This window comes from Giraffa tippelskirchi, chromosome 11, assembly GCF_054371585.1.
Source record: "Giraffa tippelskirchi isolate mGirTip1 chromosome 11, T2T-mGirTip1v1.2.pri, whole genome shotgun sequence".
Classification (NCBI taxonomy): domain Eukaryota; kingdom Metazoa; phylum Chordata; class Mammalia; order Artiodactyla; family Giraffidae; genus Giraffa; species Giraffa tippelskirchi.
This window is the reverse complement of record NC_137285.1, coordinates 140,773,171-140,796,440: the sequence shown is the minus strand read 5'-3', so window position 1 is coordinate 140,796,440 and position 23,270 is coordinate 140,773,171. Positions and strand designations below refer to the sequence as shown.

The following is a 23,270-nucleotide window of genomic DNA, read 5'->3' as shown; positions in this document are numbered from 1 at the left end:
TAAATCAGGCTGCTGTGGCTGTAAAACCTGAACCATACTGAATTATTGCTGAAATTTAAAAGGATAGAAAAGAAAAAAACATCAACCCATTTTTATTTTTATTTTTTATTTTTGTACTATATGTTCCATGATGTCATAAGCTTTCTGAATTCATTTGGTGCATATTAGTTAAATTGACCCTAGGGCAGGATAAATTAGAAAACAATTTGTGGGGTGTTTGTCTACAATGAAAGGAATTTAAATAAGCTATAATATTTATGACCTCTCTCTTCTCAAAGCACATGAGTGCCTACATCCTTCCCTATTTCAGAGTTTCGTGGGACTGAGTGCCTAACTTTGTATTATTGTTTTCATTTTACAGATATACAGAATATACCACAGAGGGGGAACATTTGAACCTGGTTAATCTTTCTCTTAATTCTGCCTTTTATCAGTCCAATATTTAGTGATTAGAACACAGCCTAACAAACTATGGGCCTTTATAAAAAATGATACCTTTGACAAACTGAGCTAGGAGCATACCTGAAAATATTTCCCCAGGTTTTTTTTTTTTTTTTTTCAGCTTCGTTTTTTTAAATACTTGGCTTCAGTTATGAGGTTGGGGTTAAAAAACAATGTTTCATAATATGAGATACACAGACAGTTACATCTATGCAAATATATGTGTGCGTTCATGCTGAGTCATGTCAGACTCTTTGCAACACTATGGACTGTAGCCTGTCAGGCTCCTCTCTCCATGGGATTCTTCAGGCAAGAATACTGGAGGAGGTTGCCATGCCCTCTTCCAGGGGATCTTCCCAACTCAGGGATCGAACCCACATCTCTTATGTCTCCTGAATTGGCAGGTGGGTTCTTTACTACTAGTGCCAGCTCCTGGGGAGCTGCAAACATACACACATATATAATTTAATATTTACAGTTTATAATTACAGTATGGGAGGAAAGAGCTCTCTGTGTTACACATACACACACACCTCAACTATTGGTTCTTGTGACAATTTTATGTATCAACTGATTAGGCTGTAGTATCCAGTTATTGGGTCAGATACCAGTCTAGATGTTTCTGTGATGATATTTTCTAGATAAGATTGACATTTAAGTCAGTGGACTTTGAGTGAAGCATATTACCACCATCCCCACCCCAATAATGTGGATAGTCTTCATCCACTCAGTTGAAGGTTATAAGAGAAAATACTTAGGTTCCTGATGGATGAAAGAATTAAGTCTCCAGACTGTGTTCAGACTCAAGACTTAAGATTATACCATCAACTTCTGCCTGAATAGTCAGCCTACTGGCCTGCCTTGCTGATTACAGACCTGTTTGTCTTCACAATAGTATGAGCCAATTCCTTAAAATAAATATCTCTCTCTCCACATATTTATATTTGTGGTTATGTTATATTATATTAGGTTGGCCAAATAGTTCGCTTGGATTTTTCATAAGATCTTACAGAAAAACTCAGATGAACGTTTTGGCCAACACTGCAATAGACTGGTACCAATTGGGAAAGGAGTACGTCAAGTCTGTATATTGTCACCCTGCTTATTTAACTTATATGTAGAGTACATCATGGGAAATGCTGTGCTGCATGAAGCACAAGCTGTAATCAAGATTTCTGGGAGAAATATCAATAACCTCAGATATTCAGATGATACCACCCTTACAGCAGAAAGCAAAGAAGAACTAAAGAGCCTCTTGAAGAACGTGAAAGAAGAGTGTGAAAAAGTTGGCTTAAAACTCAACATGCAAAAAACGAAAACCATGGCATACTGTCCCGTCACTTCATGGTAAATAGATGGGGAAACAATGGAAACAGTGACAGACTTGATTTTCTTGGCCTCCAAAATCACTGCAGATGGTGATTGCAGCCCTGAAATTAAAAGACACTTGCTCCTTGGAAGAAAAGCTATGAGCAATCTAGACAGCATATTAAAAAGCAGAGACATTACTCTGCCGACAGAGGTTCATCTGGTCAAAGTTATGGTTTTTCCAGTAGTCATGTATGGATGTGAGAGTTGGACCATAAAGAAAGCTGAGCACCAAACAGTGGATGCTTTTGAACTGTGGTGTTGGAGAAGACTCGTTGAGAGTCCCTTCAAGGAGATCCAACTAGCCCATCCTAAAGGAAATCAGTCCTGAATATTCATTGGAAGGACTGATGCTAAGCTGAAACTCCAATGCTTTGCCCACCTGATGCAAAGAACTGACTCACTGGAAAAGACCCTGATGAGAGGAAAGATTGAAGACAGGAGGAAAAGGGGACGACAGAGAATGAGATGGTTGGATGGCATCACCAACTCGATGGACATGAGTTTGAGCAAGCTCTGGGAGTTGGTGATGGACAGGGAAGCCTGGCGTGCTGCAGTCCATGGGGTCGCAGTCAGACATGACTGAGCGACTGAACTGAACTGATATTCTATTATGTTATATCATATTATATTATATTATATCATACTATATCATGTTGTATCATTTCAGTTCTTCTGGGAACTCTAACATAATTTCCAGTTTATGAAAACAAATACTACAAATTTAACACACAAGATAGCTCAAAGTTTGGGAGTAAATTTGTGTCTCAATTGCAACGCTCTTTAAACCTGAGCTCTAGGCTATGAGGATCTGCAGATGCTCCTAGAACAATTGTCCATGCTGCAATTGTTGCTGCAAATACTTGCTTACTACCAAATTTACATATCCTTATTATAGCTAGCGTCTAGGAAATTTCTTTACTTTCCAAGGCACTCCATCATGTACTCAAACAAAAACAACAAAAAACAAAATAAAAACACGCAATGATTTCAGCTGTGATAACCTGGGAGGGATATACATCTCTATTGTATTCCTTCGTCTGGTTTTCTGTTGCCTCTATCTGTTTTGGCACAGTTGGGATCCTGCAAGACTAAGCGAGTGCATACACACACACACACACACACAAGAAGTGTGAAAATATCAAATTTCTTATCATACCACTGTCCATTTGTATGTGCTGCTGCTGCTAAGTCGCTTCAGTCATGTCCGACTCTGTGCGACCCCATAGATGGCAGCCCACCAGGCTCCCCCGTCCCTGGGATTCTCTAGGCAAGAACACTGGAGTGGGTTGCCATTTCCTTCTCCAATGCATGAATATGGTACTTTCTGTTAATAATCTACTCATTTCTGTTTAAGGACGTATTTGCAAACACCCGATCCTCTTAATTCTTTAAGCAAATAGAGTCCTATTAAGACTGTATCCTCAGCTGAGAAACACAGCAGTCAGTCTCCAGGCTACTGTTCCTAAGTTTCCAGTGTCCTAAAAGCTCAAATTTCCTGTTCCCTCCCCTCTCCTCATGTGTATTTACCATACTCTGTGGTGCTCTGAGCTTCCCAGAACTCTGCTGCAAGCCTCCTTTGTTAACAATATTGTACTCAGATTAATGAAACCGAGATGCATCTGAAGTCATCTTCATGCTAACACACACCCTGCGTAAGTAGTTAAGGCAGCTCAGTGTAGTTCAGAATAATAACAATGATTAAAAGGAAGAAATCAGTCACAGAAGCAAAACAAATAGGAACAAGGAAGAGGTTTTAAAACAAAGGAGAGAAGAAGGGTTTTCTACGTACTTTGAGCTTTGCACCTCTCACACAAGTGTCCCCAACCCAGCTTCAGTAAAGCTATAACAGAATCCACCACCTATTCTAAGGCAGAGTTCAGAGGTTGCAGGAATTTGGCAATCCTTCTCTGAAAAATGCCCAGCTTTCTCTCCGCAGTAATGGCAATGTGGATGCATCTTTTCCTTGAAAGAAAATTAAAGCTCGTATGAATCAAGACTAACATTCATGCCTCATCAAACAAAAACACAGTTTATGAAAATGTAAATGATCATATATTCATTTGGTAAATTAAACATGACACATCCAGGGCCATGACTTGAAAGCATTGTGGTTTAAATTGAAATGAACAAAATTTATTTGGGGAGAGAAGAGAGAAATTAAGGAATAAAACACAAAATACAAATTGTTTGGAATGCTTTGAATGTGAGTCTCCAAAAGAAGATATAGAAGGCAGTGGTTCTAACCCATTTTGTCGAGTAACACTTTTGTTTTTAAAAATTTTCAAGGTCTAGGCTTTTCTAGTGCATATGTTGCAAATTTTGCAAGGCTAGCCTTTAAAAAAGTGACCAGAGTTCTACAAACATTTTCTTTTACTTGGACTCATTCCCAGACCTGAATTGAAAATAATAGTATGAAATCCTACTCGCCCTTGATAATACTACTGAAAAATCAACTTCTTGAAATTGTATCTTGCTCCCCATGAAGAAAACCACCTTCTCTTTTTGCTGCCCATTAAATTGAATTCAGTGTCTATAATGAGTATTTGTCAGTTGTTTTCGTAGGGTCTGTATGCCACCACAACATCACGTCACTTCCACTAACACACACACACACACACACACACATACGTTTCTCTAGTCATCAATGTGGTGGTTTCCTATGAGTGATATACCTGTTTCCCCATTGTCAGCCAGATAGTTTGGGACATTTTACCTATACCTAGGCTCTAAGCATTGGTCAGCATTTCCCATCCCTTTAACCTTAACTGTCAGTGATTGACACAAGAGTACAGTAACAGAGTAAATCTTAGGCTTTGTTTGATGACCACTGTATGAAACACTTTATTTTTTTTTCCACAAAGGGCCTCGGAAAAGGGTGATGTGAGACTCAAAGGCTCTCTAGGCATTTTTTGATCACGAAAGTGTAGGTGGGTGAACTTTTGGAGAAGGAGCTTCTGGCAATGAAATGATCGTATTTAAGAAAGAGAAACTTGCTTTTTAGTGCCACTGGATCAATTCTAACTGAAGTCAACTCTACATTTTTACTTTGTAGGTGTATGTGTCAGTAATTCTCCTTTTTGCTTTGTTCTTTTTAATTCTCTGTTTTAATGATTAATAGAATAAAGTGTACTAAATGAAAAAAGAAGTCCATGACTAGACAATACATATTTGTTTTGTGTGTATTCATGTCTTCATTTGCCCTCTTCATGAGCTCTTTAAGATCAGAAATCCTATTATCTACCTTCTTATCCCCATAAGTTTGCCAAGCAGAATGCTTGACCCATAAGTAATATTCAGTAATTTTAGTTGAATTTAATTTAATCTTTATCAAAGCTTCCTGTTTTTCTGGGAGACAGAATTCCAGAAAAACATCTACCTCTGTTTCATGGACTATGCTAAGAACTTTGACTGTGTGGATCATAACAAACTGTGGAAAACTCTTCAAGAGATGGGAATACCAGACCATCCTCCCTGCCTCCTGAGAAACCTGTGTGTGGGCCAAGAAGCAACAGTTAGGACCTTGTATGGAACAACTGACTCGTTCAGGATTGAGAAAGGAGTGCAACAAAGCTGTTGTCAGCTTGTTTATTTAACTTATACACTGAGCATATCATGAGAAATGCTGGGCAGGATGAGTCACAGGCTGGAATCATGATTGGCAGGAGGAACATCAACAACCTCAGCTATGCAGATGAGACCACTCTAACGGCAGAAAGCAAAGAGGAACTAAAGAAACTCTTGATGAGGGTGAAGGAGGAGAGTGAAAAGCTGCCTTAAAACTAAATATTAGAAAATACTAAGATCGTATGGTTGTGAGATCTGCACCGTAAAGAAGGCAGAGCACCAAAGAATTGATGCCTTCGAACTGTGATGCTGGAGAAGACTCTTGAGAGTCCCTTGGACAGAAAGGAGGTCAAACCAGTCAATCTTAAGGTATATCAACCCTGAATACTCATTGGAAGGACTGACGCTAAAGTTGAAGCTCCAATATTTTGATCACCTAATGTGAACAGCCAACTCATTGGAAAGACCCTGATCCTGGGAAAGACTGAGAGCAGAAGGAAAAGAGGGTGTCAGAGGATGAGATGCTGGATGGCATCACCAGTGCAATAGATGTGAACTCGGGCAAGCTCCAGGAGATGATGGGGGACAGGGACGTCTGGCATGCTGCAGTCCATGGGCCATGAAGAGTTGTACACAAATATTCTCTTTAAAGGAAAGAACGTAGAATCTGAAACCTGCACCTTTAATTTACATAACATCAAGTCACTGGGAATATGTGCTCTTTTTTGAAGTTTAGAAGCAAATCTGTGCCTCTAGTTGTCTTCAAGATAATTAAGATATAAAGCACATAAAGTGTTCTTTGCTCCACACCCTTCTCCTTTGCATGGGTATATGGCATAATTCATTGTGGACAAGGTATTAAACCCTTGAGTTACAGATAGAAAGGATTTTTAGTTTAACCTTTCATTGCTATGATTGAGATTTAATAGCTGGAATTCATAGGCTAGTATTATCAAAGAGGTACAATGTTGAGAAAACTTCATTTTATAATGACCATCCTGAAAATACGTCAGACTCCCTGTTCAGGAAAATTACTTTGTCATTCACATTGGTAGAGTATATTCAGAGATATCATAGAAATGTTGAATAAAAGGAACGATTTGAACTAGCAGACTATCTGGTCATCTTTCTTCATTCTTTCCTTCCTTTCTTTCTTCTTTTCTCTTTTAAGTTTGTGTGTGTGTGTGTGTGTGTGTGTATGTTAGTCGCTCATTCACGTCCAACTCTGTGCAACCCATGTGCTGTAGCCTGCAAGGCTCCTCTATCCATAGAATTCTCCAGGCAAGAATACTGGAGTGGGCTGCCATTTGCTTCTCCATTTAAGTTCATAATCTACATTTATTAAAAATCCTAGGTTCGGTTTTCATGTTCTACTTTTACTTTATTTGACATCTTTTTTAACAAAAATTGTATTGGAGTATAGTTGATTTATAATGTTGTGTTAGTTTCACGTGTACAGCAAAGTGAATCAGTTTTATATATATATATATATATATATATATATACACCTTTCTAATTTAGCATTACCCACATATTTAGTTTAAATGAATTATTCCCACCTAATAAAGGGTTTGTGCAAAACTACACACAGAAATTGTTAGGAAGATTATTATGATGGGAGAAAACAGAGAGGATAAAGACTTATATGCTGTAGGCACTGAGATAAGTGTTTAAATTAAGGGTAATTTCATTGAGTTATCAAATGAAAAAAGGTTTAGCTTTGGTAAAAAGAAACTGAATTACCTCTAAAACTATTTGCTGAGCAATTACTTTGTACCAGATGGTATACTAAGCATTTACTTTCATTAACTCATTTCATCTTCACAGCAACTTTTTAAAGTAGTTTCTTGACTTATATCTATTTTACAGGTGAAAAAACTAAGTTTCTAAGAAATTACATATCTTGCCTGAGATCACACAGCTAGCAAATAAAAGAGCTAAGATGGAAAACTAGGCAATCAGTCAAAGGACTATATCTGACTTTATCTTACTTGATTATAGCAGAGGCAGCATTCATTCCCATATTGGTCTGGTTTAAAGTCTGTGCTTCCCATGGCTCTTCATGCTTACTCAGTCATGTCCAACTCTTTGCAAGCCCAGGGACAGTAGCCTGCCAGGCTCCTCATTCCACAAAATTTTTTCCAGGTGAGAATACTGGAATGTGTTGCTATTTGCTCTTCCAGAGGATCTTCCTGACCCAGGGATTAAGCTGGAATCTTCTGCTTGTACTGCATTGCAGGCAGATTCTTTACCCCTGAGCCACTAGGGAAGCCCTATGCTTCCCATAATTGCCCACCCAAGTCCTGTGGTTCAGAAGTTTTGAGTTTTCCTTCCCATTTTGCCATAAGCAGTGTGTCCTTGAACAAGTTGGCTAACCCTGAGGGGTCTCAGTAAGCTCATCAGACTGAGTTTTTTTTTGATATTGAGTTGTATGAGTTCTTTGTATATTTTGTTTATTAACCCCTTATCAGATTTATCATTTACAAATATTTTCTTCCATTCAGTAGGCTTCCTTTTCATTCTATTGATGTTTTCCTTTCTTCTTTTTAGTTTTACAGAGTCCTTCTTTTTTTTTTTTACTTTTGGTTTTGTGTTCCATTCTTGAGACAGACCTCCCCCCAAATATTGCTAAAACTAATATCAAAGTGTACTGCCTATGTTTTCTTCCAGGAATTTTATAGAAAGAAAAGTTTATAATACTATTTCAAAAAACTGTTTCCCATAGGTATGTTTACTTAGAAATAGTATTTGAGTTTGCTGCCAGTAAAATGGAATTGGAAATAAAGTTATCTTTACTATTCTTTTCGTATTTTAAGGATATGTACTTGGTTGCTTCAGTACCTTTTGACGATTGTGTCTGCAGCAAGACTTTCTCTATTCATTCATTCATTCACCCTCAAGCCTATAATATATGCTCTATAGTGTTTTAGGCCCTAAGAACACAACAGGTGAAAATTGCAAAGTCTCTGGCTCTCATGCATCATCTATTCTAGTGCCTAGTCTGTGGTTGAAAATGTCTAAATATTTTATTTTATTATTTCCTTCATATGTGATGAGAATCCTGTAAACTAACTGTTCCTTACCTCAGGTTTTTGCAGATGTACTTAAAATGTGGTGTGACCATAGACAGAAAAATGCACACTTTCTTAATGTTTTGGTTGACACACAACATATAATGACACAAAAAAGCCCATCAAAATCATTCAGAATGCTATCTAAGCTGATGAGCTTCTTTCTCTGGATACTAAAGAATTTTCACTGAAGTCCCTTCCTCTCCACCTCTTCCATTGTATTATCCATGGACATAACATATTTTCCAGTATCATTACTATTTATTTTAATTCCTGCCTGTATCTTGACCCGATTTTAATTTCAAGCCCGGGCATTTCTTTGCCTCCACCTTGATCTACCTTCTCCTTCCCTGCAGATGTTAGCTTTTGCAGTAGAGAAACATCTATTGCTAATGTGTAGCACAGTGTCTGATGTATAGTATTGGGGCTCAAATAATATAAGATTGAAGGCAATTCATTTCACGTGACTGTAGTTGGTCCCATTGAAGCCACAGACCACTGAGGAACAGCAAACCACCCCAGATATCCCAACTGTTGAAATGACTGCTGTAATTGTCCTACTGCTTTCGTTTCTTAGCTTTTCCCTCCTGCAAAAGTGCATTGTTGCTGAAAGGAACTTGACTGTCAGACAGAGACAATGAAAGCTCTTTGTCTCCAATCCTCAATAGCCTTTGCAGGCAAATGCAAGCTTCTTGCTGTGTCATGGATGTGATTCAAATTTGACCTGGAACAAACAACTCAGGAGGTGAAGGAGTAGTCAGCACACCTGGCTGTTCTCACTCTGTAGCACCAAAGCAAGGACTGCTGGTGGTGAAGGCTTTGTGTGTTAAATGGACATCAGTCTATGGCAGGAAAATCCTTCTCAAATTCTGACTCCCAAGTAGGGCTTTTTTTCCTTCTCTCTTGAAGATTCTGCTTTGTCTCTAAACTATCTGCTCCAACTCAGAATGGAGAGAAAACAGCTTTTCTGGCTTGGATGGTTTGACTGTATAATATAATCATTAAATGTCTTAAAACTGGTCTGAATTTGAAGGTGTTAGAAAATTCACAGGAGACCATTCTTTGTGTGATTCTGAAATTATTTTCAATTACAGATTAGAGCACTGTAGTGTCTGTAATATCATTTAATGAGGCATAATGCTTCCTTTTGTCATTTTTTCCCCTTGATTGAGATGGGCACCCTTAAGCCTCCTGACAGATTCCAGAATGCTGACAATCACCACTCTAGCAGATGAGAAAGAGCACAGCGATGCTGCAAATGAGTGCCAACAAAAGTGATAGATCTTTAAAATAAACTGCATAAGGCACCTAAATTGGATGTAATTGGAAAGTATTCATCAAATTTTGAATTTGGACTCATTAGTACCAAGAAGTACTAAAACACTGAGTAAGAGAACACTAAAATAGAAGTCAGCAACTGTATACATATATGGAGGGGAAGATGTCACAAAAATATCCAATGGCTGCTTTTTCCAGATGTAGAGAATATTAATATGTAGACTATATATTTTACATACCTGAGTGTGTGTGTTATGTTACCTATGCTGTTTTTATCTCCTTTCTTTTAAATATCTAAAGAATGTACTGATAAACTATAACCACACTTAGGAACAGATATTGTATTAATAGTAGGATGTACAAACAAAAATTTCAGGAGTAAATTCACCTCTCATTTTTTTATTTTTTCAAGACACCTAAAAGTGAATATTTTAAAAGATAATAATGGTTCAGTAAGGTTTCATACATCCCATGGGGTTTTTCTGAGTTTTCAAAATAATTAGGAATTCTGTATCTTTTAATCTTTTGGTAGATTGTTAAAATTGATATGCACAGAAAAAAAATATCAGAAAAGCATGATGGGTAAATCAAAAGCTTGAAGAGGAAGAAAGCAGAGAAGAAGAGAGGATAGGAAAACTTTATGGATGACAGAATGGAAAAGAAGAAATGGTGAACGGTTGCAGTGGAAATAATATAGTATATGGAGGAAAGTAGTAGGATCCAGTGTTAGAAGGCAGATTTTAGACACAGTCCTGATGGTCACTGAAGAAGTCTAATATCATGGTGGGAGACAGGTGCCAACAAGAAAGATGAGGCTGGGTCAGCAACCAAATTCCACTTTAAAGGTGGATGTGGTCACCCACCTCTGTAGAGTCGAAAATTGTTTGAGGTCGAATGTTTGTTATTGTTGTTCAGTCGCCCAGGCGTGTCTGACTGTTTGCGCCTACATGGACTGCATCACACCAGGCCTCCATGTCCCTCACCAACTCCCAAAGTTTGCCAAAGTTAGTGTCCATTGCATTGGTGATGCCATCCAACCCTCTCATCCTCTGACACCCTCTTCTACCCTCAATCTTTCCCAGCGTCAGGGACTTTTCCAAAGAGTCAGTTGTTTGCATCATGTGACCAAAATATTGGAGCTTCAGCTTCAGCATCAGTCCTTCCAATGAGTATTCAGGGTTGATTTCCCTTAAAATTGACTGGTTTGATCTTGCTGTCCTGTAACCATAATTTTTTTTTTTCAATTTAATATTTACATGAGTGGCAGAAATCTCAGAATTATGAGGTTTAACTATGAAAGTGGTTTATTTCTTCTGTGCATAAAAACATACCCATTCCATGACTAGAGATGAGGATTGTAGCATCATCCAGGAGCCAATTTTATCATTTTCAACATGTCTTAAAGATTTTTATCTTGTACGGTTGCTCCCATTCCAGTGAGAAGATATCGTTTCCAGCCTCTCAGAAAGAAATGAGCAGAAGGACATCCTCTGGCCTTTAAATACTATTTCCTGGAAGTTGCACAGCCACTTCTGTTTACATTCTTTAAGCCACAACATGGCTACATCTATCTGTAAAGGACAAAGAGGAAGGTAGCTTTTGTTCCACTCAGCCACACGGTTAGGTAAAAACTGTGTAAAAGAAAAGGAGAAATGTGCTCAGTTGCTCAGTCTTGTCCCTCCTCTGCAGCCCCGTGGACTGTAGCCCACCAGGCAAGAAATAGAGCAGAAGGCTATCCTCTGGCCTTTAAATGCTATTTCCTGGGAGTTGCCATGGAACTTTCCAGACAAGAATACTGAAGAGGGTTTTCTTGCTTGGAGGATGGATACCATATGAAAAATAGTGATTTCTGCAATAATATATAGAATAATTTTTTCCATTATTGACATTGACAATGTCAAATCTTTTCATATAAATGATGGATTTAATCAAAGAAAAAGACCCATCAGGAAGGGAGACAAGTTAAGATCTTCTTGGAAAGGTTCTTTATTAATAATTAGTGCCCACGCTAGAAGAATGGAGATAGAAAACTCCAATCCATGGATGAGACAGGGGTAAGAACATTTGGTGATTCTCTGGTTGCAAACTATAAAAGAACAGAATTTAACAGTCATTCTTATTTTTCCAGGCTAGTAGTGGTGATCTGCTTAAGGCAATGATTATAAGAGAATTAGGTGGATAAGGTGACATGTATTCTTGCCTGAAGAATCCCATGGACAGAAGAGCCTGGCAAGCCGTGGTTCATGGAGTCGCAAAGAGTTGAACAGGACTGAGCAACTAACACACACACAAAGGTGACATGAGAAATGCCTAAGGGACATTCATGTTGGCTAAATATTCAGGTACTTGAGATGCAAAGGTGTGAGTGCCTTACCCTGAAGGAGACCCTACACATAGTTGGAAACACTTAACTGAGTGCAGGAGTTGTATTTTTAATAGAAACATGTGTTTTCATCACATGTTAGAGCAGTTTCATCTCTTAATTATATATTTATGCAAGGACAACACTTTCTTTTTGAGGAGAACTTTCTGCAGCCTCTAATTCTCTTTTGTAATTTTACCGGTGTCTGCTACATCTCTCCTAAAATGAGATTTCACTGTGCTTTTTTAAAATTCCTTTTTTAAGTTTATCTGTAGTATATAGTCAAGTAATGTCTTTTTCTTCAGAAAGATACATGAAACCTAAAAATTCTGAACCACCAACTCTTAAAAAATTTCTTTTTGAACAAATGTTGACAAGTATGTGGAGAAAAGGGAACCCTTGTACGCGGTTGGTGGGAATGTTAATTGGTGCAGCCACTGTGGAAAGCAGCATGAAGGTTTCTCAATAAACTAAAACTAGAACTACTACATGATCTAGCAGTTCCACTGCTGGGTAGATATCTGAAGAAAATGAAAACACTAATTTGAAAATATACATGCACCCCAATGTTCTTAGCAGCACTATTTATAATAGCGAAGGTATGGAAGCAACCCAAGTATCCATCAACAGATGATTGGTTAAAGAAGATCTATCGATCTATCTCTACATGCAGGAGACCTGGGTTCAATTCCTGGATTGGGAAGATCCTCAGGAGAAGGGAATGGCTACCCACACCAGTATTCTTGTCTGGAGAAACCTGTGGACAGAGGAGCCTGGCAGGCTTCAGCCCATGGGGTCGCAAAGAGTAGGACACAACTGAGCAACTAACACACACACACACACACACACACACACACACACACACACACTGAAATACTACTCAACCATAGAAGATAATGAAACTGCCATTTGCAGTGTGAATGGACCTAGAGAGTATTATGCTTAGTAAAATAAGTCAGAAAGAGAAAGGCAAATACTATATATCAACTGTATGTGGAATCTAAAAAATAAAGTGTATAAACAAAACAGAGACTAACTCACAGATACAGAAAATAAGCTAGGGATTTTCTTTCACTTCAAGAAATTTACTTCTGCATATTATTTCTTTCTCTCTGTGGTCATTATTCTCTTATTGCAAAATTTAGATGTCCTTTGGAGCCCCTAAATCTATATTTCTTCTTGATTAACTTCTCCCATATTTTCTATCACTTTTTTCTTCTGACTCTGTATTCTGAAAGGTTTCCTTGATTTTCATCTCTCAGTTCTCCAGATAGGTAATCAAGTTCAGGATTCTATACAAATTATATTGATGGTCATGATTTGTACTCACTGGATCTCTTATTATTTTTTTTTACAAGAGCATCATTACTTTTAATTGCTGCAATATAGATATAGATAGTTGGGTTTCCCTGGTGGCTCAGTGGGAAAAAATCCACCTCCACTACAGAAGATGCAAGTTCGATCCCTGGGTCAGGAAGATCCCCTGAAGAGCATGGCAACCCACTCCAGTATTTTTGCCAGGAAAATCTCATTTTTGCCAGAAAATCTCCCTGACGGGCTACAGTCCATGGGATCACAAAGAGTTGGACACTACTGAAGCATCTGAGCACACGTGCACACATAGATAATACTCTTTTAAATTCAATTTTCTTCCAGGTTATTGTTTGTTCTTTAGCATTGTTTTTTTTTTGTCTAAAATCTCTGGTAATCTATAGTTGATGATTTATTTGTCTTTAAAGGGAAAGTCTAGGCTGATTAATGTAGGTGGTGGGCATTGGTTTCTTCTGTAGTTGGATAGACAATTTTCCCCAGGTAGCCTCTCAGATGAGAGAAAATCATATGCCTGCAGAATAAAAGCAAAAGATATAGGTCTCCAGAGTGTCTAGTTAGGTACTGAGCATGTGGAATTTTCAGAGGTAGGCAATCCCATACCTCCTAGTTGGAGCATTTAGCATGCGTCAATCTCAATGCCACCTTAACATACTAATATGGCCATTAATATTCATCTCCATGCAGTTTAAAATTTGCAGATAAAATGAGTTGGCCAGTACAGAGAAAAAAATATGCCCAGAATATAGTTCTGCACTATTTATTTCAATTACAGGTCTGAGGTAAGAGTACCAATGTCACCAATACAGAGAGTTGCAAAGGGACATTTAAAGGAGAGCTTCATACAAGGTTTTGATGAATTCTGGAGGCAATAGTGTCTGCAAAAAGAGAATGTGCCTGGGGAAAGGTGATGGAATGGACCTTTTCTCTCTGTCTTGGGAATGTAAAATGAAATTAGGATTCAGGGAAAAGAGAATAGGGACAGATGAACAATTCACGCATGGAATATTAAGTACTTGGGAAATAGGAACCCAGTTTCTCTCCATTTTTACCTTCCCTTCCTCTCTTAGGGAATCTCAGCTCTATCACTGAAATAAATAGGGTGGAAATACACTTTGGGGGCATTATGTAAGTCTGGACATGTTGCCCAGCTTCCTGCCTCCAGGCAGAAATCTAGTTAAATAATTCTGGACAGATGCCTCGCCTTGGAAAGCAGGGACACAGTTAGGAGTGAGGATGGATGTAGAAGCAGCACTTCAGCCTGCTTCCATCTGAAACTAGTGAATTTCTTGTTTTGTACAAAGGCAGTAACTGTGCTGTTCAAATGACTGCATGATTCTATGGTGGTAGGTGGGCTTCAAGCGCACTCTATTTCCCATATGGGCCAGGTCTATTATATTTTAAGGCATAAACGTGTTGCCTGGTGTTGTTTTGGAAGTAAATTACTTTTCTATGAGTGTGATATGTGTGTGTGCTCAGTCACTTCAGTCATATCTGACTCTTTGCAACCCGATGAACTAGCCCATCAGGCTCCTCAGACCATGGGATTCTCCAGGCAAGAATACTGGAGTGGGTTGCCATGCCCTCCTCCAGGGGATCTTCCCAACGCAGGGATTGAACCTGTGTCTCCTGTGCCGTTGGTTCTCTATCCACTGAGCCACCGAGAAGCCCCTACAATGGTGGGCAAGTGATTAAAACCGGTTGCTCTCTATTTGGGTGGTGATACCTATGACAGATGACCTTCCTGTGTATAATACACCCAAGGGTTTGTGCCGTTTCTCACATGCTATTCCTGTTTAAGAGGAGAGTGAATAACATCTCGCTTTACCCCTCCAATTTTGGAACCATTTGAGAATTGAGAAAGGAATCAAGTATCAGCTTTACTACTGATAAAGATAGAGAATAAACATATAAGTTTTAAAAAATTCTCTCTACTGCAGTCTGATCCTCAACATAGTCCTTGGACCAGTTCACTGAAGGATGAGGCTACTAATTAGATATGTACCAGGAAAGGTAAAAGAGTATTTGCTTCATGACATTGAGCCCTTGTAGCAGAATTAGAGAGGGATGAGTATTCAGATATTCACATAAAGGGCAAACGAGTCTTGACCTAGATATGTGTACCATATTATTAATAAATCAAGATCAAAAGAAGATGCACGTATTGTCAGGGCAGGCAAGCTCAAAGAGGAGAACAGAGAAGAGGCTGTACAAGTTCTTTCTCCCATTGTTACCGTTCAGATAAATTGCTCTTTGTTCCGTAGGATGAAACAGATAATCTCTTACTAACAGTTCCAAGGTAATGGGTATTCTTATTGTAAATATGAAAGTGGAAGTACTGAAAGAAAGAAAAAAAATCTGACATTTTCTACCTGTAACTCAATCTATAGCTCTCTCACATTAGAAAAGGTAGGAGAACACAAGTGAGTGGTAATAACATGATTATGGAGATATCGCTAAGTGTTAATTAGAATAGTATTTTAACTGTGATCAATTACACATGAGCATTGCAACTGCCTTATAGCTGTTGGTGAAAACCACTCACTCACCTAAGCAAAGAGAATGCTACCAAGTGATTGTTTCATAATAATATTGGTAAAGTTCTAGGGGAAGTCAGAAGATAATAAAATGTTACAGTTAGAAGCTCCATAAGTCACACAGATCCTCCTTTCTAGCACTGTTAAAGAATAACCATGTTACTAGAGGTCTTTGTTGTTTGGGGTCTTCTCTGATGTTTTGGGTCTTCTCTAAGGACTCAGGGCTTCCCAGATGGTGCTAGTAGTAAAGAACCCACCTGCTAACACAGGAGACATAAAGAGACACAAGTTCAGTCCCTGAATAGGGAAGATCCCCTGGACGAGGGCATAGCAACCCACCCCAGTATTCTTGCCTGAAGAATTCCTTGGACAGAGGAGCCTGTCAGTCTACAGTCCAGAGGGTCTCAATTAGTCAGACATGACTGAAGCGACTTAGCACGCACCCTGATGGCTCAGACGGTAAAGAATCCACCTGCAGTGTGGATTGGGAAGACACCCTGGAGAAGGAATTAGCAACTCACTCTAGTATTCTTGCCTGGAAAATCCCATGGACAGAGGAGCCTGGTGGGCTACAGTCCATGGGGTCGCAAAGAGTTGCACACACCTAAGTGACTAACACTTCGTTGTTTATGGCTGTAATATTTTTAGGATTTTTATTGAGGTATAATTCACATGCCCCAAAGTTAACTTTTTTAAAGTGTACAATTCAGTGATTTTAGTATATTCAAAGAACTGTGTAACCATAACCTGTATCTAAATTTTGAACATTTTTATTACCTTCAAAAGAACTGTCATACCAGGTAGCAGTTATTCTCCACCAAACCCCTAATCCGAGGTAACCACTAATGTGTTTTCTTTCCTATAGATTTTCCTATTCTGGACAGTTCATATAATTTGCAGGTATAAAGATTTCTGGTTCCAGTTATTGTTTGTTAGTGTTTTGTTAAACTGTTTCTTCATCTTTTTTCATGAAGGGTATTGACCTATAGTTCTCTTCCTTTGGAATACCTTTTCCAGGTTTTGTTATCAGAATTATATTAAAGCATAAACATGGGGTGGGAAATATAACCTCTCTTGATATTTTTGGAAGACTTTGATATTAACTGAGTATGAACTACTTCTTTTCAAGGTCTAGTAGAATTCACCAGCCATATGGGCTTGGGCATTCCTTCATGGAAGTTTTAAAATTATTAGTTCAGTCTCTTTAGTTGTTATGGTTCAATTCAGACTTTCTGTTTCTTTTGAAACAGTCTGTTACTTTGTATCTTTTAGGAGTTTGTCCATTTCATCTAGTTCAGTTCAGTTCAGTCACTCAGTCATGTGGGACTCTTTGCAACCCCATGAACCGCAGCACGCCAGGCCTCCCTGTCCATCACCAACTCTCGGAGTTTACCCAAACCCATGTCCATCGAGTCGGTGATGCCATCCAACCATCTCATCCTCTGTCATCCCCTTCTCCTCCTGCCCCTAATCCTTCCCAGCATCAGGGTCTTTTCCAATGAGTCAACTCTTCGCAAGAGGTGGCCAAAATATTGGAGTTTCAGCTTCAACATCAGTCCTACCAATGAACACCCAGGAATGATCTCCTTTAGGATGGACTGGTTGGATCTCCTTGCCATCCAAGGGACTCTACAGACTCTTCTCCAACACCACAGTTCAAAAGCATCAATTCTTCGGTGCTCAGCTTTCTTCACCGTCCAACTCTCACATCGATACATGACCACTGGAAAAACGATAGCCTTGACTAGATGGACCTTTGTTGGCAGAGTAATGTCTCTGCTTTTAAATATGATACCTAGGTTGGTCATAACCTTCCTTCCAAGGAGTAAGCATGTTTTAATTTCATGGCTGCAATCACCATCTGCAGTGATTTTGGAGCCCCCAAAAATAAAGTCTGACACTGTTTCCACTGTTTCCCCATCTACTTCCCATGAAGTGATGGGACCAGATGCCACAATCTTAGTTTTCTGAACGTTGAGCTTTAAGCCAACTTTTTCAGTCTCCTCTTTCACTTTCATCAAGAGGCTCTTTAGTTCGTCTTCACTTTCTGCCATAAGGGTGGTGTCATCTGCATATCTGAGGTTATTGATATTTCTCCCAGCAATCTTGATTCCAGCTTGTGTTTCTTCCAGCCTAGCATTTCTCATGATGTACTCTGCACATAAGTTAAATAAGCAGGGTGACAATATACAGCCTTGATGTACTCCTTTTCCTATTTGGAACCAGTCTATTGTTCCGTGTCCAGTTCTAACTGTTGCTTCTTGACCTGCATACAGGTTTCTCAAGAGACAAGTCAGATGGTCTGGCATTCCCATCTCTTTCAGAATTTTCCACAGTTTATTGTGATCCACACAGTCAAAGGCTTTGGCATAGTCAATAAAGCAGAAATAGATGTTTTTCTGGAACTCTCTTGCTTTTTTGATGATCCAGCTGATGTTGGCAATTTGATCTCTGGTTCATCTGCCTTTTCTAAAACCAGTTTGAACATCTGGAAGTTCACGGTTCACGTATTGCTGAAGCCTGGCTTGGAGAATTTTGAGCATGACTTGACTAGCGTGTGAGATGAGTGCAATTGTGCGGTAGTTTGAGCATTCTTTGGCATTGACTTTCTTTGGCATTGCCTTTCTTTGAAATTGGAATGAAAATTGACCTTTTCCAGTCCTATGGCCACTGCTGAGTTTTCCAGATTTGCTGGCATATCAAGTGCAACACTTTCACAGCATCATCTTTCAGGATTTGAAATAGCTCAACTGGAATTCCATCACCTCCACTAGCTTTGTTCATAGTGATGCTTTCTAAGGCCCACTTGATTTCACATTCCAGGATGTCTGGCTCTAGGTGAGTGATCACACCATCGTGGTTATCTTGGTCGTGAAGATCTTTTTTGTACAGGTCTTCTGTGTATTCTTGCCACCTCTTCTTAATATCTTCTGCTTCTGTTAGGTCCCTCCCATTTCTGTCCTTTATTGTGCCCATCTTTGCATGAAATCTTCCCTTGGTGTCTCTAATTTTCTTGAAGAGATCTGTAGTCTTTCCCATTCTGTTGTTTTCCTCTATTTCTTTGCATTGATCGCTGAGGAAGGCTTTCTTATCTCTCCTTGCTATTCTTTGGAAATCTGCATTCAGATGGGAATATCTTTCCTTTTCTCCTTTGGTTTTTGCTTCTCTTCTTTTCCCAGCTATTTGTAAGGCCTTCTCAGACAGCCATTTTGCTTTTTTTGCATTTCTTTTCCATGGGAATGTTCTTGATCCCTGTCTTCCTGTACAATGTCACAAACCTCTATCCATAGTTCATCAGGCACTCTGTCTATCAGATCTAGTCTCTTAAATCTATTTGTCACTTCCACTGTATAATCACAGTAGTCTATTTCACCTGCATAGAAGTTATTTATGGTGTTGCTACAGAATCTTTATTGTTTCTTTAAGATTGGTAATGATTTCCTTCTTTTATTCATGATTTAGTAATTTGAGTCTTCTCTTTTTTTTGTTGGTTGTCTTAAGTAGATATTTGTCAATATTGCTCATCTTTTCAAAGAATAAGCCATTGGATTCATTGATTTTTTTAAATTGTTTTCTTATCTATTTTATTTCTTGTTCAGTTTTACTATTTTCTTCCTTCTGCTTACTTTGAGTTTAGTTTCTTTTCCTTTCTTTAGCTATTATATTAGGCTATGAATTTGAGGTTTTTAAAAGATAGTCAATTATGTTGAGTGTCTTTCTGAGCACTGTTTTTGTTGCATCCCATTACTTTGGTATGTTGTGTATTCATTTGCACTTAATTTCAAGGTATTTTCTAATTTTCTTGTTTTTTTTTTTGACTCATTAAATCTTTGGAAATGTGATTTTTAATTCCCACATATTTTATAGTTTCCTAAATTTCTTTCTGTTGTTGATTTCTAATTTAATTCAGTTGTGGTTGGAGAACATACTTTGTATAATTTCAACCCTTTAAATATATTGAAGTAAGATATAAGGCCTTATAACTATAAAATTTTTCATTTCATGATATGTGATTTTTCCTAACAGTCTTTGTAACTTCTTTTAGCTAAAGGATTACAGCACTAATATCAGCACTTAAATCAGTATACTCTTATTGACATATGCATCGAAAAACCTGTTATCTCAGTTTTGAAGAATGAGTTTGGACAAGTCATTTAAGTTCTCTGGACCTTTGTATCCTCAGTATTGAGAGCTAATATTTATATCAATATCAATCGTAATATATTAAATATAATAAATAATAAGTTTCTTTATAGCTATTATGTATATAGCTATACAAATACATGTTATATGCACTTCTTTTTCCTCTTCTTGAAGAAACAAAAAGTATTTTATTTATTTAATCTTAATTAATAACCAAACCGTTTAATGCTGTGTGTGCTCTGTCACTAAGTCATGTCTGACTCTTTGCAACCCCATGAGCTATAACCCACCAGGCTTCTCTTTCCATGGGATCTTCCGGACAAGAATACTGGAGTGGGTTGCCATTTCCTCCTCCAGTAATTGTTTAATACATATACTCAAAAGCTATGGACTGGAAGTTCATTTACATCAATAACTTGCCTGTTGTATCTACTGAGCATGAAGACCATATATATCAATTAACTGAGCAAATATAGACAAGAAGAGCTGGGGGAGGGATTGGTCTGTTTTGTGAATGGGTTTTCTCCATGACCTTTGCCCTACATATAATAATCAAGTGTGGGTGTTTGTCACTCAGCCATGTCTGACTCTTTGTGACCCTCTGGATTGTAGCCCACCAGGCTCCCCTGTCCATGGCATTCCCCAGGCAAGAACACTGGAGTGGCTTGCCATTTCCCTCTCCAATAATAATCAAAGATAGCTATAATAACAATATACTGTGGACGTTATTTTATTTCTGATGACTAATACAATTAGTGAAACACATAAAAAAATAATGCCCAATAAAGAAGACTGTGCTCTAAAGGGTAATTATCCAAATTTGTTAGAGACCCAAGATATCTGCCAAAGTGAAGATCAAACTTGAATTTCATCCCGCTCATGTCTTCCAGGGTAAGTTCTGAGAGCTTACTCCTTAGGTGAAAATATATTTCTCCAGATAATTAGCTTTCATTGAGCTTCATTGCCCGATTGCTTTCTCTTCTCAAGCTTACCTAATGTATTTATTTCGCTCAAATGTGTAATTTTAAGACAGTGACTTCTCCTTTTCACTTGGGATGTCATTATAAGAATGATAAAAGCATCAAAGTTTTACTAGCTAAAGGTATGTCTCCCCATCCATATCTAGAGAGGAATTTGTGTTTATGGAAGCAGAGACATAATTGGAAGTCATAAGCAACTGACTAGGTAATTAGTTGTCAAAACTTATAACTGAGTCACTTTGCTGTACAGCAGTAATTAACACAACATTGTAATTCAACTATTGTTGTTGTCGTTTAGTCACTAAGTTCTATTTAACTCTTTTTGCAACTTTACGGACCATAGCCCATTGGGTTCCTCTGTCCATGGGATTTAGCAGGGAAGAATACTACTTCAGTAAAAAATAAATTAAAAAAAAAAAGCGCAAGCGTGCTTTTTCTGTTAACTAAACAAGTGAACTCAGACAATTTCTTGAACTTTTGGGGCCTCAGTGTTCCCTATCTTTAAAATAAAGTGCTTGGATTAAGTAACCACTAAAAAACCAGGTTGAAGAATTTTTTTTTACTCCATAGTAAATGAGAGTTAAAAAGAAAGGATCACTCTATTTCTCCTTTAAAAGGGACCTGCTTTCCCTTAGGAATCCAAAGGGCTCATTGTTTGTTTGTTTTTTTGTTGGTTGTTTTTTTGTTTCTTTAGTTGAGTGATAAACAACAGAAAACAAATAAACCAAAAGACCCTCCCCAAAGCTAGTCACTCTTTGCCACCCCATGGACTGTAGCCCACCAGGCTCCTCTATCCATGGGATTCTCCAGGCAAGAATACTGGAGTGGGTCCCCATTCTCTTGTTCAGGGGATCTTCCCAAACCAGGGATTGAACCTGGATATTCTGAGTTGCAGGCAGATTCTTTACAGTCTGAGCCACCAGTATGCCCTAATAATTACAGCAAAATTCTTCAAAGGTGAAGATGAAGATTAAGTCCAAAAGCTTGTGGATCTTTAAGGAAAATGTGTCTTGTCTCTTTGGATTTCTCTGGAAGCACTGCAAACAGGTGAAATGGAGCCTTGTGGAACTGTGATGGTCGCAGCTTAGCAGGAGTGTCCAGAATGCATTTGCCACTGGTAGGGATCTCTGGTAGGAAAGCTCATACAGCAAAACCAGCAAAATGTGTCCACATTCTCTACATGTGAAATGGTTTGAAATCATGCAGAAGCTTTCACTTACAGGCAGACAGCTTTGCTCAGAGGAGAAAATAATACAAAGTTCCCTGCTTTCCAAATAACACAGTTTTCCTGCATCTGAATTTTAGTTCCTAATGGTTATTTCTTGAGCCATGTATAACATTCTTTTGTTATGCCTTGATAAAAATATAGAGAAAAAGTTAAGACCCTGGTTTGCTGAGAGATTCAAGCTACAAAAAGTTAACTGGATATTAGCAATGATCCTCTGAGCTTAATCAATTTAATTTAGATAAATAAATTCATCTAGAAGCAAATAAAACACATACAAACAAAACACTAGGCAAATGGAGATAGTATGGAGTCATTCTTTTCTATTTTTGACTGGATTTATTATAATATCTATATAATTGATATTGGATAAAACTACCTGTATTAAGTTAAATTCCACACACTTATATCAAAAAATGCTTATTGAGCAATAATTAGGTAATGCAATCCTAAATCTTATAATTCTAAAATCATTATAATATTAATAATTAAAAATGTTAAGGCAGAGGTGAGGTGAATAGGTGCTGGTATTGCCTTCATGGGTTCATTCCAAACTCTGTCACTTAATGCTAGTGGACCTAGAGAAATTTGTGTAATCCCTTTGATATTCAGTTTTCTCACCCGCAAAAATAAGTTAATGATACTATATATCTAATAACATTGATGGGAAGATTAGGTAATTTAAAGTATTTCAGCAATGCCTGGGACACTCAGTAAGTGTTAGCTAATATTATTCATCTTTTTATCCCCTGTAAAGCCTTCCTAAATGATTTTCTTACAGTAAGATTTTAAGCAGAATTTGTTGTAATGAATATAAAATGGCTGAAAAAATTTATTAGGAGACTAACCCCTTTTATGCTTCCCTGGTGGCTCAGCAATAAAGAATCCACCTGCAACACAGGAGCTGCAGGAAACATGAGTTTGATCCCTGGGTCAGGAAGATCTCCTGGAGAAGGGCATGGCAACCCA

General features: G+C 38.1%; 1 protein-coding gene across 12 annotated transcripts in view; it reads left to right on the top strand.

Moving 5' to 3' along the window:
- Positions 1-23,270, top strand: part of LRRC4C (leucine rich repeat containing 4C) — a 1,846,189-nt gene that overhangs the window by 1,478,527 nt on the left and 344,392 nt on the right. The window lies entirely within an intron of this gene.